The sequence below is a fragment of the Falco naumanni genome, chromosome 17 (assembly GCF_017639655.2).
Source record: "Falco naumanni isolate bFalNau1 chromosome 17, bFalNau1.pat, whole genome shotgun sequence".
Lineage (NCBI taxonomy): Eukaryota > Metazoa > Chordata > Aves > Falconiformes > Falconidae > Falco > Falco naumanni.
This window is the reverse complement of record NC_054070.1, coordinates 6674734-6694653: the sequence shown is the minus strand read 5'-3', so window position 1 is coordinate 6694653 and position 19920 is coordinate 6674734. Positions and strand designations below refer to the sequence as shown.

Below are 19920 nucleotides of genomic sequence, written 5' to 3'. Positions count from 1 at the left end.
TAAGTGTTATCACACACACAGATTCAGAATGCTCAGCGTAGGCAGGGGAACTATTAACTGCGTTCCTGGAATCACCAGAATCCAATAATCTCTGTCAAAGAAAGTCCACAAACACCTATGTATTTCAGCACAGCAGGCTTCGCCAGGCCAGAAGAATTTTGCAGATGAGCACCATCTCCTCGTCTCTCCCCTGTGAGACCAGCCCTGGCAGTAACTCCGGTGCCTTCAGTCGACTCCAGCACCAGGCAGGGGAAGCAGCGCTCTGCTGCCTTGTAGCCTCAAAACCGGAAAATGTGGAGGAGGATCAGTGGCAGATACAGCATCTGAGAATCAAAGGGAAGGTAATGGAGAGCCAGCACTGTACCAGGGAGTTCGTGCATCAGTCTGCATATACAAAAGGGCAAGCGAGAGAGCCAGCAGTCCATTTGAAAAACACAGAATCAAGAGAGATCACTACTACACAGCTACATCTGCCATTTTAATTCCGGACTTCAGAGCTGGCTGCAAGCTTTGGGTTTTTCACTACAACCAAAGCTGAAGTAACCACTATTTTTTCTCTTCACAGCGTCTGAAGAGCCTGAGCTATTTTGGGATTTGTCTGTACTACACTGAAAATGACACCTGTTACGCACAGACACAAATGAGAAGAATTGCAAGCTCCTGGTTTCTCAGATACGATTCTACAAAAAAAAGAAAAAGGTCTTATGAGCTAGGGACCTGGGAGGGCAGCACCGGCTCTCGCTGTGGGGTGAAGGGGGGGATGACCCTTGCCAGTTGAACAGTCAGACACCAGTACAAACAATGTAAAAGGTCTGCAATACATGGTTTCTTATGCAGTCAAACCCATGGGACTTCAAGCCTCACATACACACTTTGTGGCCAAAGCTGCAAGCATTAACTACTTCAGTTAACGAAGGTAAAATTGTAAGGGCGCTATGGCTACTTAAATGAGTCACCCAGCAGCGCTACTTGCTAAAGTAGGCCGGTGTTTTATGTGATGTTAAGCTGTCTGTGCTGGTTTCGGTTACCCCTGAGTTATCGCCGAAGCTCCCAACGTGCAGGGTCAGAGCGGATTTTCCGCATTCCCCGTTTTCCCCATCGGCGTGCAGCTGATTTGCAATCATCGGTGCTGTGCAGGCGAGACAGAGGCCATCTCGCTGGACCCGCGAGACCCAGCGGAGCTCTGAACATGATTGCGTACAGCACTGGAGCAAGATAAAAGGCTCGGAGCCTCAGAAGTGGGACAGTTGACTGGTGCTTTTAGCTCACAGCGATTTTGTCAGTCTTGTGGTATATTAAGAAAGTAAAACGGAGCTTTGATTTATTTAAAATTATATATTTCTGGTTGCTTTCAGGGGAAAGGCACCATTTATTTCATGGTTTACTTTCATTTGAAAATCACCAGCCATGGAACGTTTTTCCCTTTACCCGACTGTAAGTATTTGCTTTATGGTGGTGCTCAGACTCCCAAGAAGACTCAAAAGCCGCACTGTGCTGGGAAACACTCAAGTGCATGACTAAGAAAACATGGCACAATGGGAAGCTTCAGCACTTGCAGCTGAATAATGAGGCCCCAAAAAGTCATCTTCCCCCAGTCTTGGCCAGGGTTTGGCATTTTCTGGGAGCTGGAGTAAGGAAGGAGAGGCTGTGATTCCGTGGTAGAAATCTAGGCTGCTTTTCACTTTTAAGTGGAGCCTGTGTACATGTTTTGTTACTGGAGGCGGGGGTGGGGGTTGCTTTTGCTTTTTCTCCAAACTGAAAGCAGGAGACAGAACTTCAGATTTGCTAGAACTGACTGTGGGGAAGCAAAGACCTGGGCTAGAAAGCAAGCTTGGTAAATGGAAATAATCCATGGCCGTGGTTGGAGGCAGAGGAGGTGAGTCTCGCTGTGCAAATGCTGGTGTAGGATTCTGTTCCAAAGCGAGGGGTGACCTGATGGCTGACTGCAACTGTGCCATGGGTGCTTACAGAAAAGAAAGTTTTGATAGTGCTAGACATTATAACACGGTATCGCAGCTTAGAACGGGAACGGTTCAGGCTGGATGTTAGGGGGGGGAAAAATTCCTTCAGGAGGGTGGGAGGGGTTGAACCCCCAGCCATCACTACTGAGTCTGCTGCCAGCTGGCAGTTTCCCTCAGCATCTTGAAAGGATCGGGAGCAATTCATCAGTGAGCAGAGGACGTGTGGGCATAAAGGTGCATCCTCAGCCCCCTGGCATCTCCCATGCTATTTTCTGCTGTCATGCTACAATGACCTTAATAGCAGTAAGATGCGAAATCTGTTGTTACAAAAATCTAACCCTTGTGCACGTCATTCTTGGTATTGTGGGTGACAAAATAACCTCGGCCATCCACTCAGGAAGGTCCTTGGGCTTTTATAATGAGGAACGAAACCCGCGTGGTGCCACCTGCACTTTCAGCTTCCTGCTGGCAAAGCCTTGGCTCAGGTTTTGGTTTAAATGCCATCGGCCACACCTTCCTCCCATGCAGGAAGCTGCGATTGTTAAAATCAGGGCATGTTCCTGTTTAACTAAAAGCTGAGATCAAATAATCCAAAGGCCTTGACTATGCCAAACAAATTCCTGCCCGGGACATAGCAAGTCTGTGCAGCTGTAAATCTATAACCCCTCGACCTCAGTATCCCTGTAAATGATGTCTTGGCACATCACCTCGGGGAGCGGTTGGTAGTAAACGGAAGGAGCAAAAAAATCAGGCAAAGGTGGATGGGGGAATGGGATAGGTAATAATAATAATGCTGCTTAGCACGGTATTCTTCAGTTTACCAACTAAAAGTCCTGGAAGTTGCTTTAAAATGCAAAATGGTATGTTTTTCAAATGCTGATATGGTATTACTTTTTCAAAATGTGAAAATTGTCAGTGCTGCCTCTTCCTCGCAAAACGCTTAACCTCAGTGAAACGATGGCTTCCAACAAAAGTCTTATTTCAGCACAGAATTCCCAGCCAGTTCCATTCAAGGAATACCAGCAGAAAGAGGAACACGACAGCCCATCTGCCGGGACTGCTTCCCCTACCCCTCACCAGTCAGAGGATTTTTAAAATTTCCTTTTAATCTGAATGTTGCGATAGAAAATAGTCCTTAAAAAAACCCCAACAGCTTACTTAACTCTTTGCTAAGTAAGAAACTGGCAAGTTTTTAATGTTTACTTATTTAAATTTAATATAATTTTGCATATGGGAAGGCTGAATTAAATAAAGGTTAAATATTAAATAATTTGACCCACATTGTATCCGGAATCAGGGTTAAAGCTGATCTGGAAATCCGGGAGTTCCTTGCTCCCAGATTTTACTCAAGTTGAGCCTCTTGCTTAATTATAGTCCTTAGTGCACAGAAGGCCCCCAGTCAATTAGTGAGACGTAACCATCACCTGAAACACAAACTGCCGGAGCAGTGTGGCTTTTAGAGGAAATTGATAGAAAATGATTTCGAGCAGGCACTTTCATTTTTCAAAGGAAAAACAGAAAGAAGACTTTGAAGTCTTCTTCCAGTTTTCACACGTATGTGGACAACACTGGACAATTCACGGTCTCACTGTGCTATCCTAACAGTCACTGGGACATGCAGATTTCCAGAAAACTGGAAATTTGCAACTCCAAAATAGAAATATTTCTTAATGTGGCTACCAAACTCCATGAAGGGATATTCTACATGATGTACTGCGCTTCAGGTTTTGTTCCACAGTGACCACAGTAGGAAAGTTAGAGTCACACAAACATTTAGGTTTAGACTTTTTTTTCCCCCTGAAAGGTTTATTTTTCTAGACAAGCTTCATTAGCGAGTACCAGAGAAATGACCAGCACTTGCTATTCCCGGTGTGTACACACGCTGTTGCTCCCACTGGGGTCCCATCCAACAGGAGGAAGAGCAGGCAGGTGTATAAATAGCAATAAAACCCTTTCTGAAACAGTTTTAAAGCTGGTTCCGCGCACCTGCTTGGGTATGCACAACTGACTGCGCACCAAGGGCGCGGTGGGGTTTTCTCGTAGTGCTTTTCAGGGGTGGTTTGAGGGAATTGGATGGAACAGCTGGTGGGGACATCAAAAGACTGCAAAGTCAGAGGTTTGGGTTTGATCCTAAGAACTGTCAGGGATTGTTGGCATTGGGTAGTCACATTTGCATCAAACGCTTGCATTCTTTCTGCAGACCTAGCCTGCACAATAAAGCAAGGCACTGAAGTGGAAGCCTGCAGGTGAAAACCTAGCCCTCCCTTTGAAAACTTGGGAGTCCTGGAATTTACCCTGTGAACTCTTAAGAAAATCCCAGCTGGAAGAGCTGAGATCCTTTTCAAAGAGGTGGCACCACATTAACATACAAGCTGCTTCAAAGCAGAGCTTATGGCCTTGTGTTGAAGCCGGGTTCAAGGTATTTAGCATCCTCACCCGAGGGCTCTGCTCTGCTCGCTGTCTTGCAGCGTTTCTGGTCAGTGCAAGGACAGAGACGCGGTCCTGAGGCAGCTCCCCAGCCCCCAGCCCCTCTGCCCGCACTGGGAGAGGGAGCAGGAGCAGCCAGGCTCCCTGAGCTGCAGGTTTTCCTCAGTTCCAAATCTAAGGAGCCAACAGCGCTGAGACAAAAGTAATTATTTCAGCTATTAGCTAAGAATAGAGCTGGCGGGGGTGCTGTGCATGGCTGAGGTGCACTGACAGCACAGTCGGAGGTAGCGGGGATTGCAGTGGAAGCACAGAAATAGCCCTTCTCCGCGCTCAGCACTTTGAAGCCTCGTGAGTCACTAAAATACACGGAGTGGGGGGGATGCACACACAGGTGGGGTGCAGAGGGAAATCGACCCTGCCCTCCGTGTAAAACGGAACGTGCCCCTGAGCTGGTTGCTGTATTTTTGGGGGGAGAACGGCGTGTTGCTGAGGAGCCTGTTTTTCCCCAAGGAGAGCATCTCGCCAGTCACCAGGCAGCGGACCACCCTCACGCTTCCCACCCACCGGAGAGGAGAGCACGGCTGGCGCGGGGAAACCGCCAGCAGCACCGATGCCCGCACCTGCTCAGAGGTACCGGTCCCCTGCCCGGGGAGGGACACGGCCCCCGGGGGGGCTCTGCCTGCCCCTGGCTCCCACCGCCCTGCGCCCAGCCCCCCGGCCAGCCTCGCGTGGGGGCTGTTTGCACAAGCCAAACATTCCGGGGGGGACACACAGTGGAACGGGGGAATCTATTGATCTCGGTCCAACTGTGTTTCACAGTGTTTTCCTAACTAACTGCTAATCTTGCTTGAAGTTCCCTTTACAAATACATTAGAAAAGGTTAAACATACAAAGAGCAGATATTTCAGTACGGGAGCAGTAAATGATGAGGTGCTCAGCTGGCTGTCCATAGATGTCTTTAACGTCTTGTCCTGATGCAATTTAGCAAAAATCTTATCGGTATTGCTGCATGTTTTCACTCACTGTAGCTTGGAAGAGGCAATTTTCCTTCTGTGCTGTTTGTGCAGCCCAGGCTACAACACATTCCTGATCTATGACTTATGTTTCCAAACTACATAGTAAAATGAATAATAATGATAGTAAAAGTTTTACAACTTTTTTTATACAGCAACCTTTGCATTACTTTAGTGCTGGGTTTTCCAGCTGTTGTGCATGGGGGAAAAACTAGTGGGTTTTGGTTTTATTCAAACCATACGCAACCAAAACAAAAAGAAAAAAATTCAAGGTTGAAAGAAATTTTTTTTATCAATCCTGGCTGCAACTGCAGAAAGAGTTGAGCTAGATAGAATTAAACATCTCAGATGGAGCACGGACAGGGCATCAGACAGCTTGCTAAAAATAGATTAATCCTAATTACAGCCACACTTTTTCAAGGTTTCCCATTTCACAGGGGGACGCAGAGGCTGTGAATGGAAAGGGGGATATCGGTGCCCACTGTGGCAGCAGCGGGGCTGGGGGGCACACGCTGCCCGTTATTGTGTAACCCCAGGAACATGCCGTCCTGCGATGGCAGTAACGGCGGGGTCGGCAGTGACGGCAGCAACGGCAGCGTCCCGCCTCGACGCCCTTCGGCTGCCGGCTCCAGCCCGGCGGCACAGGCTTAACTCGCCGCCCGGCCCTGGCAATCTGCTCTGCCCAGTTAGCAAAACCAGACTGAACTGCTGCAAAACAGGGTTCGGGTAACGTGTGCTTTGCTGGTTGAAGATTTAAACATCATCCCTCTTCATACCGGCAGCCCCGGGAGCTCGGTGATGTGCCAGAGCTGCTTGGTGCGACTGAACCCCCCCGGAGCGGTGCTGTGCAGCAGCACATCCCGTAAGAACTGCCATAAATCCCTATTGGCTTTATTTCCTCTGGACAATATCACACAGATTGCTGGCTTGCTACCTCATACGCAGAATTACAAAATGTTTAGTGTGAAATAACGTATTTAAGCCTCTGCTTTCCAAACTACGGTAGTTTATTTCTCCTGTAAAGCCCATGAAGCTATGGAAAACAACTACTTTTTCCACCCTAAAGGATGTATATTAATTACCAATTTAAACATTTAGCCAGAAAACTTATTGCTTCAGCTATAACAACTTATTTTTGTTTTATCAGAAACCAGGAGTTAATGCTATGTCTTTTCATTTCTGTAGCAGCCATCAGTAGGTGAGCACGAGGGCCCCTCTGCTTGAGCTGCGCACATCGCTGCTGCCGTGAGAAGGAGCCAGTGACTGAAAGACCTTCTAGCTGGTAAAGAAAAATCCATCAAACACTCCTTCCATATCTTGGATTTACCTAACTGAGGAATAACTCTCTCGCAGGGACAGGGGGAACAGCACAAATTTCATTGAAATGTCTGACTGAACCCGTTCAGGTGTTTTAGGAAAAAATAAAACAAGCCCCGATAAATGTTAGGGCGCAGCCATCACAGAGGGCAGGGTCTGAGATGCCAACAGCATCACGTCCAGGGCCACCAGCCTGGCAGGTGGCACTGCGTGGTGACAAGGGTCTGGGTGTGCTGGGCAGCACGGTGCAAGGAAAAGGGAGCTAGGGAGAGGGTGTGTGTCTGAAAAATACGTTTTATTTCTGAGCAGGACTGTCACTTCAGTAAACAGCGTTTTCACTTAACAGCTCATCAGAAAAGATTGCCTTTTACATTTTTGAGACTCTGCACTGAAAGGCAGATCCAGGATTTGGGGCTTGCTTTTTGTATTTTTAATTAAAACAAGGAAGACGCACCACGGAACAGCTGGTACCTTTGGGCTGGTGGGCACTCAGCTGGGCTGACAGGAATTCGCCTGCACATCCCTGCTTTGATCTCCACAGCAGACAGTCTTGCAGCTCCAGTCTCCCATATCCCAGCTGATGTTCTAGCAGAGGTTTTGGCTGCCCCGGCTGTCAGTGCTGCTGTCACCTCCTGGCTCCCCGGAGTTACGCCCTGGGTACAAGAAAATCTCCCATGAAAAGTTTCACCAGCGTTCATATGAGAAAACAATATTTTCCATTTGGGAAATGAAGAAACGGAGGAAAAATGTGTTTAGAATTTCCTGAGCAGCTTGTTTAGCTGCCTCGGACACATCCGAGAGCAGACCTCCTCCCTTTGCCCACTGTGTTATCGGATGCACCTACAGAAAGGTGCTGCTGCCGTGTGTGTGCGGAGAGGCTTGGCCGAACCTGGGAACACCCGTGGGTGCGAGGGCACATCTCATCGAATGCATGTGCCTGCCAGCCCCTGCCTGGAGTGCCTGCTTTCATAAGCACAGTGAGAGATTGGGAAATCTGCTGTGATTCATAGGAATCGCTTCAGTCCCCACTCCCACCTCCAGCACAGCACCCACGAGTGCCCAGGAGCTGCCAGACACACACGGAGCGAGCACCACGCCTGCCTCCAGCTCATCATTAAGCATGGGCTGCTAAGACACACCCGGAATATTTAAAACTTGATGCCACAAATTATTTCGTCTTATCTGAAAAAAATTCTGGAAATGCTTATTACCGAAAATTAGTCGGGGTGACTTCATCGGCTCGGCTGAACAAACCGGTGCCGTGGCGTTGTGCCGTCCGTGCCGGGTGCGGTGCTGGCAGGTCCTGGCTGAGCTTTAACACTGCCTTGTCAGCCTGGGAACTGGGATGTACGTTATTTTGGCCCAGGATAAACTATCTTTGCTTCTGCAGCACTGAGCCACGCCGGCCTCAGGGTCTTAGCTGAGACTTCTAGATGCTTCTAAAAAATTTGAAGCTATTACCTTTTAAAAATGCTTGTAAAAGAGGGAGCAAGAAGAAACTTTTTTCCTGCTTTCTCCTCAAACTGCCAAGGTTGGTTTTTTTTAAACTGCATCTTTTTGGTCAGTTCTCTTCTGGAGCCTTTCATACAACAAAGGTACACACCAGTTTAAAAGTCAGGACAGATATTTTGCACTTACACAGCAATAATAATTTAAAAAACACTAGTAAGTTCTAAAATACAAGCTACCTTTAACAAAATAAAAATTAATCTCAAAAATATTTTTATGCACGAGTTGATTGCTCTTCCCAGCCTGGAATTATTTTGCAAACAAATCTCAATTAGAGAGTGAATTTTTCAATGTTTTTTCCCTATGAAAAAAAAATATTGTGATTTTTCAAGGTATTTTGATATTTTTCTTACTTGGACAATTCTGATTAGTCACATTAGTCCCACTGTAGATTCGCTCCCCCCCCCCCCCCCCCGCCCTTTCTAAAATAGGAGACCATTGTTTTGAGTGATTCCTTTTGTATAATTCGTAAAGTAGAAATCAAAACATTGAGCATTACAAAACAAAACAGATGAAAATACTTTCAGTTTTGCTCATGTTCCTGCCAACTATTTTCCTTTTTTTTTTCTAAAAAAAAAAAAAAGACAAAACAACACACAAAACAGCTCCTTCTCAGCCCGTACACGACTGTATTATTTTACTCCTTTAAAGGGGAAAGGAGAGCTGAGGATTAGCTCTCAGCTGGCCAGAACAGCCAGCACCTAAGAAATGGCAAGGACTGGTTTTAAGCCTCTAAGCCAGCTTCTAATACTATTTTTCCCCCAAAAAAACCCAATAAAAGTATACTGTGATAAAGATAGAAACTTTTAAGACATCTTTAAATAGGTATTTTGAACAAGACACCAAAGATCAGCCATATTATGAAGAGCTGAATAGTGTGAACACCATTTGTTTGCCCTGGACACGAGCCTCTGTTCTTCAGATCTGTTCCCACACTGTCCCTTCCTTAGGGCTGGACCATCAAAAAGAGGGATGCAATGCTTCAAAAGCCAAGGGTGACCTTTCCAGCAGCCCTTTACGTCCTCTGCATCAATACCTGTGCACCTGAACTTTCTCTCTTTGGGAAACAGTGATAGCTTGTGCAGGAATCAGCCCGGCAGAAACTGTCCTCAGGCTTTGGCACTGCCGTCCGGTGCTGCTGCTCACTGTAAAAGAGAAATAGCAGCATCCCAAAGTGATTCCATGGAGCTTCCAAAACCACCTGTGAGTAACAGCTCTGCTTGGGGCAGAAACTCTTGGGATTTTTCCTCCTTGTTTTCCCTTCTTTTTTTTTTCTTTCTTTTTTCATTTTTTTTTTTTCCACTCCAGGCTGCATGTATTCCTTTCTTTGCCTGGGAGGTTTTCATTTTCACCAAGTCCTGAAGATGATGATGTTCTGGGGGCACTCAGAACCACCAGAGATGTTGCCTCACTGGCTGCTCCATCAGGGTCTGTATCAGCTCCAGACCACTGGTCCAGCTGAAGCTGTCATCTGCTTTGCCTCCAAGATGCTGCCAGTCTAGAGGTGAGCGAGGCGCATGCCTGACTCTGAGAATTCCTCTTAAATATTCAGAGCGTGAACGCTCACAAAAATCAGAGCTTACATAAGGTCTTGAAATCTGGGGTGTACCAAAAAGTAACAAATAAGGGGTCACAGGGCTGAGATGGGCTCTTTCTGCTGGAGTCTTCTGGGAAGCTGCTTTACTCCAACCCCAATTCCATCCCTGATTCCTCTTTGGGAAGTTTTGGGAAGTTTAACCTACAAACTCAGGGCTGGGTGGGCACTCGGGGGATGGGAGCGTTATGGTGGCCACCGCTCCGGCTTTCACTGTCTCAGGTGTGCATGAAATGACGTGGGATGTTGTGCTTCATGCGACACTGGCCCGAGTTAACCCATAGCCCTATTTTCCATCTGTAACCATGGCAACCCTAGTTATCTTGCAGAGGTGCCTGTCACCCTGTGGTAGTAACACCTTGCTTGTCACAGCCGAACCTACAGTCCCACCACTGGGATTGTCCACGTGCGCATCCCCGTTGCCTGAAAGCGCAAAAAACCCCCACCCAAAAGCGAGGTGGTGGTTGCAGGATCACCACTTCTGGTGCAATTCTGGCAGAGGCCGAGTGGGAGGTGGGGAGGAGGCAGAGGAAGAGCAGGAGTGCTGGAGCAGTTCAGGCACAGTCCTGGCTCTCAGCAGTACGATCAGCTCCTTGGCAACGGGAGAGCGGTGGATGGGACACAAACCCAGCAGCTCCGGGAGATGGGAGCACCACCGCTAACACGGCTCGTCTAATTTTGCCGTGGAGCACTTGATGAGAGAATGAAGGAACAGCTGCAAACAGCCTCCCACTGAGTGCGTTGCACAGCAGCATGAGGTCCTTTGACGGCCGTTTTTACGAAATATTTTTTGTACGACAGCGTTCAGTTTAATTGTATCCAAGAAAAAGAAAGTTGACTGTACGGACCCTCTGCCTACGTGGGAATTCTCTCGTACGGAGAGGGAGGACGGCTGGTGCCATGAGAGGAGAGAACAAATGCCTCGGACGTTTACACAGTCTTGCAGGATTTCACAGTTGCCACCCTTCAGGAGGTGCCGTGGCATCACGAGTGGATCGTAACCTCTGCTGATCCTCAGGAGAGGAACAGGCCTTCCAATATCCTGAAACCTAAATCGTTAGGAAGGTTTTACAAGACTTTGATGGCTTTTTTTTTTCACAAGCCTTCGCTGCGCTTGTACACAAAACTAGCAGCACTGAGAAACTAAAGAGCGAGATCAAAATCCAAGAGATCCAACAGATTCTCATAAAGTCTTTAAAACCAAGATAAGGGGAAGAGATGAATATATCTTAAATAATGAAAAAGACATAGATTCTAAAATTATTATTGAATGGATTCTTCGTAGAAGAAAAGTAATTTCTATGCAGTCAGTGACTGTCCTACACCGTAACTATGATATTCCTGGTTGCACGGAGGCACCAAGACTTCAATTCCAATTAGTTTTGCATTGAGTGTGTCATCTCACACATGAAGGAGGACAGAAAACACATCTATAATCTTTTGTAAACCTACAAACGTGGTTTCCACACTCATTTTGGTATTGCACGACGGTACTAAAGGGGTTAGTTTCATCTCTGAGGCAAAGAATTGCATAGAAGAGTAAAGGCTGGTGTAAGTGAGCTAGCAAGAATTATCCACATGTGAACAGGGTTGCCCAGGAGATGTGATGGGCACCAGTGATGGGCTGTGAACCGTCAGGGACCAGCAGCCAAAGCAAGCAGAGCATGGGGGAACAGGGCGTGAGCGAGGAGCAAAAAGGATGCTGGCGGATGGTGGTAATTCTGCTTCTCCGTGCAAAGACACAAAGAATTGTCTGGGTTTGGGATGGGAAGGGAAGCGGTGATTCCAACAGCAGCATGTGCATTAAACTTGTTACTCTGTGTTTGTTTTCCTACAGTCCCCAACCGACTATAACCCAGGAACAGAGCTTTTCTCCTCTTGAAAATGCTGTCTGGCGTTTCTGCCCATATCTGTAGGATGTTCGGCTTTTGAAGAGATACGTCCATGGCAGGGTAAAAGATCCAGGATACTGATTCAGGAGTCTGTGGAATGGGAGTTTGTGCAGGGAAGTGTCTTCTGGCATTTAGGGTACCCCATTTCAATCATCGATAGGGTGGGCTCAGGGGGAATACAGGGAAGCAAACTGGATATGACGGGTGAAAATAAGGCCACCAGATGTGCACTTGAATGAGCCAAGAATGACTGAGACCTAAATCCCGATCTTCCCTCTGACACCATGCTCTTTCATCAGGGCTACCTCCTGGGAGCTCCGGCGTCCTGGGGGTTTGCTTTTCAGCCTCTCTTTTTAGCATTTCCCTCTGTGAGGTGTAACAGAAGCTTTCTGTAACGTCTTTTTGGAGATCTGCAGCTCCTTTGCTGGAGACGGAGCATTTCTGCGCCTCTCCACTGCAGCCACAGGTGAGACGTGTATAAGGGTGCAGGGTGAGCACAGCCTCGACACCAAACCCGCCACCCCTGGGGATGAAATCTGGGTTGGGTAAAGCCATTCCAGCCTTGAAATGCTGAGGTTAAAATGAGCTTGTCCAAGATGACAGCTGCCTCGGGAGGACAGTTCACTGCCTGCACCAAACTTTGAGTACAGGTGAAAACTGCAGCGCTTGATGCCCAAATGTACATAAACACATGGGCCAGGGTGCTGGGAGTTTCTTGAGCATTCAACATGTTTGCAAACACTGTGGAAAATGAGTACATAGTGAGCTGGCAATGGAGATGATAGAAAATCAGCGAGGCACATCCATGGTAAAACAGTGAGGAGTAAAGGAATGATCTCATGATGTGCAGTGGCTGGGGAAAAATTACCTGATTAAATTCAGATTTTGTTCAAAGTGATAGTTAAAAAAAAACCCTAACACAACCCTAAACGAACATATTCAAGTGATGGTGTTACTCAGAAGTTTGCGGAGAGCTGGCTGCAGGGTGTGGGAAGGACCGTAGCTACCTGCCATGCCTGGGTGCCCTTCCCTGGGTGCTCCCCACGGGTGCCATGAAAGGCTGGCTCCTGGCATGATGGATTTGTGCAGTCTCAGCAGGGCAGGACTAATTCTTATATTTGCATCATTCCATTGACGTGACAAACTGTACTGAGCAGGCAGCGTGACGCTCCATGGTCACAGAACACTGTGAAACTGTAGGATGCCAGGTAAACACACCAGAGAGACGTTTTATACTGTATGTGAACAGTTCCTACTCATGTCACAGCCCAGTATAGCCAGCACTGAAAACCACACCATTAAAACATGTCGCAAGGGTGCAAAGCCTACGTGATTCCTTCTATCTGTGCATTATGGAAATGGCATCTGACTGGTATGCTGTGGAAGGGCCACCACATGAAAGTGGGGCCAGGTGAGAAAGTATAGCACCATAAAAGAAATGCAAAGTCACAGTTAAAGGCAGATCTTTCTTTCCCAGGATACAAATGTAATTCCTACAGCAAAAAGAACAAAAGCTTCCTTCTGTAAACCTGTTTCAGAGAGACCACGAGATGGGGAAGTCTATCACGCTTAGGTAACACTGGGAAGGAGCTACTCTGGGTGGCCCAGCATTAATGTCCTGGTGAGCTTCGAGGCTGGAGATTTAGTCAGGCAATGACCGGACAGAATGGCAGTGATGGAAACCGTGAAAGCCAACAAACCTTACAGCTTCGGGCCCTCGCAAAGAACGAGAGACAGAGGTTGTGTTATTAAGACCACACAGGTTTGTTTGAGAAGGACCTACCGCCTTCTAATAGCCTGGGGAAAAAAAAACCAAAAAAAACCCGACTTTCCATCTCCATGGTGAGCCCTTCCTCCAAAGCACTTTTAATGCAATTTGTTTCCTGTTCCTCTGTTTCTCTGATGGTTTTAGAACAGTTGAGGCTGAAGTGCTGGTAACACCTACAGCAGGACCGTGGATGAGAACCCATGTCTTTGCCTTTGACAGCAAGGGATAGGAGCTTCTGTCCCCTCCAAGGGGATAACCCACGTTACCATCGCTAAACTGAATATATGAGCGGAATGATTACTGCCGGCAGAAAAAAGTCACAGGTAAAGAAGACAGAAAGAGAGGACCAGCACCGCTCCAGCCTCTCTCCTCGCAGGAGCTGGTACACAAGTCACTTCTGGCAGAGCTTCCACCTCAGGATGGATCCCTCTGTCGTGCAAAGGGCCTTGGCTTGTGATGGTAATTTTACCGTGGGTAACTACCCGTGCTGGCCTTTGCTGCCCTTAGCATTAACACACCCTTCCGTGTTGCTTGCCTTGCCTGCTCGTCTCAGAGGGCAGGCGGGGTGAGGGCTCAGCAGGGCCAGCCAGGGCAATGCCGGCTTGTAAAACCCTGCTCCAGTCTGACAGCGCGATACTAAGAAAGGGAATTATCCTGAGCACAAATTCTCAAAAGGACCGTGAACGCGGCCGCAGGACACTTCGTTAGCAACTGATAATGTAGGTAAGAAGTATTTTGTCAAATAGGCGGTGTATGAGAACACGTCTGGGCAAAAGAAATTTAAACCTGTTAAGAATTAAAGTTCCAAAATTAAACCCTTGTTCGTATAACGACTGGGTCACTGCTGCAGGACACGGGGGGGTTGCAGCGCAGAGGGTCGCACAGGGCACCGAGTGTCCTGCAGCAGCCGACTCCAGCCCGCTACCGCTTGCCACGGGAGCTCTCGGCTGCTCCCAGTCTCTCCCGGGGCTCCCCCTTTTCATGTCCCGACCTGACCCACCTCTCAGCCAGCACCGCAACGTCTTTTCCAACGACCCGGTGAGGTCCCGTCCGCCGGCCGGGCTCTGTGCATGCCCCACGCAGCGGAGATGCTCGTGGGCAGCCAGTGCCCTTCGCCTCTGCAGGGAGGGGGATCCTGGCACCTGAAAGCAAATAGCTGCTTTGAGACTTCACCCTGAAATGCAGATCCTCGTCCTTGCAGCTCATTGAACCCCCCCCCCCCCCCGGGGGTGGATGGGGTGGGGAAGCAGGAGTGTTGATGCTGGCTGCTAGGTAAGTGCATTAAATTAAGTGCATTAAATTAAGTCCATCGGCAGCACCTTTTCCAAAACTCCTTTGCACTGCACTGCCCTGGGACACGGCACACAGCCAGTCTGCAGGCCATCAGTTGGATTTGTGGATTTAAAGAATGATGTAACCTGTATTATTTTTTTCTTTTTGAAATTAGGAATTAAACTGATAATGAAGACAGGAAGTCTGCAGTCACTACAGAAAACAGGTGAATATCCTTGCTGCTTTAGCTTGGCTGATCACAAATAACAGCACAGCAAACTACAAGTAAGATTTTAAATTGCTTTTTAAATGCAAAATATAGAAAACAACTTTAGGGAGCTTCCCTGCTGTGGAGTATCTTTAAAAAGCCTTTAGAAAGCTTTTTGCCACATTACTAAACACACCTTTATTTGTTATTTTTTAAGAAAAGAGCATAAATGAACTTAATACAAACTAAATATTTAACCAAATAGCAATTAACTAACAATGATGAATGGTAAACAGTCCTGGTCCCACGCTAAACCAGGACTTTAAAGCTCGTTTATCTAAGCTAAAGCTGCTCAAGGGGAAAAGTAAGTTTATTGAGTAAACTTTGTCTCAGCCACCTTGCCATTAAAACAGTCTACAGACAGAAACTACAGCATATATTCTGAGAGAGGGAAAAAAAAAAAAGAGCAAGAACGTAACAATCCATCGCGTGGAAGTTACAGTGCTATATGGAGCAATTGTCTCTAAACATAAAAGCAGAGAAAAGACGCGGCTGTGAAGCTGCCACTTCCAACCCCCGTGGCCTTGTGTTCCCACAGAAATGAGAGACTCCTGAAATCCCACCCGCTATTCCCATTTGGCCTAGGACTGGCGTTCCCACTTATCCACTGGGAAGGAGGGAGCCTGGGCAGAGTTGCTCCAGATTTTTCCCATGTGGAGCGCTTTGTTCAAGCGTAACAGAATTGGCTGCTTCTTCTTCTCTTTATTATTACTATTATTATTACCACTATTATTATTACAATTATTACTGTTATTACTGTTACTGTTATTGTCATCATTACCATGATGCTGATGATATATTCTTATTAGGATATATTTTATTATATTATTGTTACAGATTTTATTACATTATGACGTATTTTATGATGATTTTATGATGTTTAATAATGCCTTTATGATGATTTTATGATTTTTATTATCATTATTAATTATTATTATTATTATTATTTTATTTATGTATTTATTTTAAATCATCCTCAGCACTCTGGGGGAACAGAGCAGCCCTGGGAGAGGGGGGTCGTGCTGAAGCCACCAGCCCCTGCCCCAGCCCCTCCCCAAGCCAGGGTGCCAGTGGCTGGGGGAGCCTGCGGTCCCCTGCCCGTCCCCTGCCTTACCCGTCCCTGCCCGTCCCTGCCCACCCCCTGTCCCTGCCCACCCCCTGCCGGTCCCCTGCCCGTCCCTGCCCCTGCCCGCCCCAGCCCCCCGGGACCCGCCGCCCGGCGCGGAGCGGGCAGCGCGCGGTGCGCAGGGGGCACGCGGCCGGCCCCGCCCCCCCGCGGTACCTGCCTGGCGCGCAGATCCCCGCGGCTCCCGGCGGGGGCCCGCAGCGGGCGGGGGCGGCGGGACCCCCGGGCTCCCGGCGGAGGCGGCCCGGCCCGGCGCAGCGCCGCGCAGCCAAGGTCACCCCGCGCTGCCTACAGCTCCCAGGAGGCAGCGTGGCCCCGCGGGGGGGGGCGGCCGAGGGGCGAGGGGTTCGCTCCGGGCACCCCCCACCCCCGCGGTGCCTTTTCCCGGCAGCGTCCTCTTCTTTCCCCTCGGCCTTGGGCTGTCCCGACCCAGGGAACTGTGGAAAAATCTTTTAAAATCCTGCACGGGAGAGACAGATCTATTTCGTGGTTTCCTTCAGTGAAAAAGCAGCAGGAGGAGCGGGTACTCTCTGAAGGGTGATGTTCAGGCGCTGCGCGTTCCTTCCAGGGCCGCAGCCCCTACGCATCTCCGTGGCCTCCTTCCAGCCCCCCCAGACATTCCTGGGTACCATTCCCGCTCCCTCCCACGAAGCAGGGGGATAATCACCCCCGTTCAGCGGACGCAGCTGGGTACAGCACAGCTGGACTGATTTGCTGACAGGCACGTAAGAAAATTGCGCTAGTCAGCCCTTCAATGAGGCCGTCCTTGTAACTGCATCATTTCCCGGTGTGATCCCAAACACGGTGGGGACTCCCCGGGTAGGGCTTGACCCCCACAGAGCGTGCAGCTGACCCCTCCAGCACCCACACCCCCATGGCAGGTGGCTCAGCCAGGCTGTGTCCTCGCTGTGGGGCTCCACGGGGCACAAACCCACAGCTCCGGTCCCAGTGACACCCCCCGCCCGGGGGTGCCGAATGCTGCCGGAGCCAGGATGAGCAGGTATGAAGTGGGGGGGACACGAGAGGTCTCGAGGGGGCCCTGAGGGATGCTCAGCTGCGTGGGGATGCTGCACAGACGCCCGCTCCAGCACGCACTGCTGCAGCCCAGTGCTGCTTCGCCTTGCGACCCATGCCGAGGCCAGCAGCTCTCTCTGCAGCCCAGTGGAAATTCCCCAGCGGTGCCAGCACTTGTGGCCTCCAGAGACCAGCAACCCTCGCTGGACCCAGCCAGGAGCTGGGGTGCTGCCATCTCGGCGCAGCATTCCCACCGCCTCGAGCCTCCTGGGCTCCGGGCAAGGATAATCTGGAGCAGCGAGGCTGGTGGGCGCTGTGCGGGGGCTGCACCTGCTCCCCCTCCACCCCCTGCCCTCGCCTCCTCGGCTGCGCCATCCCCTGCGTGTTTTTTCAGGCTCCCCTGCCCTCATTTGAATGGGCCCTGCCTGCCCAGCCTCATAATCTGCCACTAAGTGGGACTGCCGATGAACACTGTGATAAATTTAGAAAGAAATCTTTGTGTGGGTCAGAGGAAAAACACGGCGGCCTGGGGAATCCGAGCTGCAGCGAAGCGGCACAGCTCCGTTTGATTTCCCTCTGCTCTCTGCCTGCGAAGCGGGATTTCACGCCGCGTTTCTTACGGCTAAAAGCAAGAGGGATCCAGAGAGTTTATAGGTGGTCCCCGCTGCTGCTGGAGTTTATAAGCCAAGGGTGCCTTCATATAAAAATAATCTGTTTTAACAGATATTAGCGAAAAAGGAGCGGGGAGGATCGGAGCGTGCGAGCAGCTGAGCCGCCCCGGCGCAGCACGACCTGACATTTCAGCTGGAGCCTCTTAAAGAGCAAGTTTACCTTCCCCCAGGACTTGTTTATACGCAGAAGTAGAGATGGCAGTTTTACTTAATTCCACTTTCAGGCTCGTCAGGCTCCTGACTGCCACACCACAGCGATATTGTTCCTCTGCAATTGCTTGTGTTGACCTGTTAAATTGTTTTTAAATGACAACAACAAAAATAGTAGCATTAGTGGTGCAAAATCCCCCATGAAATCACAAATCCAGCACCACTTTCCTTGCTGAAAGTCCAGATGCTGTTGAAAACTGTTTTGTCATTTGTTGGTAAATCACATTGTACCAGTGCAAGAAAAGGGAAAGAATTTTCTGAATGTATTTCCTTTAATAAGCTATTAAGACCTTGTACTGCAAATTAAACTATTAATTAGATGTCTTATCATTCCTAAACACGTTCGCATGTTGCCAAAGCAGCAATAAGCCTCTGGGGCAGGCACAAGATAAGAAAAGAGGGAAGATGCAAACACAAAGATGAAAAAAATAAAGCTAAAGGGTCACAAGAACCAGAAATAGCAAATAAATAACCAAGGGTCAGTGGAGTATTTTTTTATTTACAAGAATAAAATAAATATGTAACTTAAAAATAAATTTCCAAGGTGGAGGCCCTTGGGACATCTATGTCTTATGCAAGACAAAAAGCCATGTAACTGTTTTCAGACCTTTTTTTTCTACAGTGAGTGAGAAACTGGAACTAATCTCCTTTCCCCCCAACAAGATGACTTTCCATTAGAAACAACAGAAAAATTGTTCAAGCTTGTTGTGTTTTTTTTCTCCAGAAGAAAAATGCAAACAATTTTCAATAGGAAAATATTGCCCTGATGCAATTCCACACTGATTCCACAGCTGTCCCTTCCGAACCAACCCTCACCCCAGAAACAGCATCCCAGGCTCACCCATTCTTGTCTCTCCTGTTTTTTTAAGGTTAAAAAAGAAAAATGTCAAGCCTCACAGCACTCGGCACACTCCCCTTGCTCACTGTGAAGGTGGTTCCTCCTGCCCTCATGGGTCCTTTCGAAATGAGAAGGTGAGCCTGCCAGCATGGGACCAGCTCTGTGCCTCAGCCTGAAGGTCCTTCTCACACGGCGGGTCGTGTCTGAGACCCGAGTCCTGGCTCACACTAATCTATGTTCATCTCTGGCTCCATCTCAGGGTTTGCAACATGAGCATATTAAAATGTTTTTAGAGCCCAATTCTTCAGCATTTGCCTCTGACAGTTTATCTCAGGGGATAGATAATCTCATTTATGTCTGTTACTGCAAATCAAAACACCAGCAAATTAAATGGATCTGAAGGCTAAGATTAAAGACTTAGAATTAAAACACCTGTGAAGTGCCTCTAATGCAAATAGTTGTAAATACCATTTTTTCTGAGGGATGGAAAAGCCCTACCCAAATGCTGTTCGCTTTACCTTGAAAGCAAAGGCGGAAATATCACATCGGTGCAGACATCATATACGCGGGCTTTATGTGATGCTGGTTTCTGTTCTATGGTTAGGAAAGGAAACGAGCTTGAACACCCTTGGCCAACGCCGGGAGACGTCTTTATGGCCGTCTGATGATGGGTGAGCTTTCGGCTGACTCAGAACTGGTACAGCACACGAATTCCACGGGACGGGCTGGAGGAAGCTGCGGGCGCTGCCGGTTCCCAGGCTGCCGTCACAGGGATGTGCCCTGGCTCCACCGACGATGCTTCGCCAGCTTCTCCATCCGTAAGCGTAACGCAGGCCGTCGGCAGAGCCGGCTGGGCTTCCGTGGTCCCTGCGCCCGGATCGCAAAGCCTGCCTGGCCTTGCAAGCAGATGGTGCAGTAAGTATTGTAGAACTCCCACACAACTTTTGCAGGATCAGGCATTGAACAAGCAGACGGGAACTGGATTGATGGGAAATTCATTTTAGAAATTTCATTTTAAATGTTCCCCATTCCTAGAATAT

At 48.6% G+C, this 19920-nt stretch overlaps 2 long non-coding RNA genes across 2 annotated transcripts; one reads left to right on the top strand and one right to left on the bottom strand.

Moving 5' to 3' along the window:
• The first annotated feature begins 4906 nt into the window (after positions 1–4906).
• On the top strand, positions 4907–13515 carry LOC121098703. The gene is made up of 4 exons (XR_005831326.1): positions 4907–5018; positions 6587–9430; positions 9536–9731; positions 11659–13515. It is a non-coding gene; the product is annotated as an uncharacterized LOC121098703 (long non-coding RNA).
• On the bottom strand, positions 6995–15562 carry LOC121098705. Its single transcript, XR_005831327.1, has 2 exons — positions 14482–15562; positions 6995–7371 (listed from the first exon to the last, which is right to left on the bottom strand). It is a non-coding gene; the product is annotated as an uncharacterized LOC121098705 (long non-coding RNA).
• Between the last annotated feature and the right edge of the window lie 4358 nt (positions 15563–19920).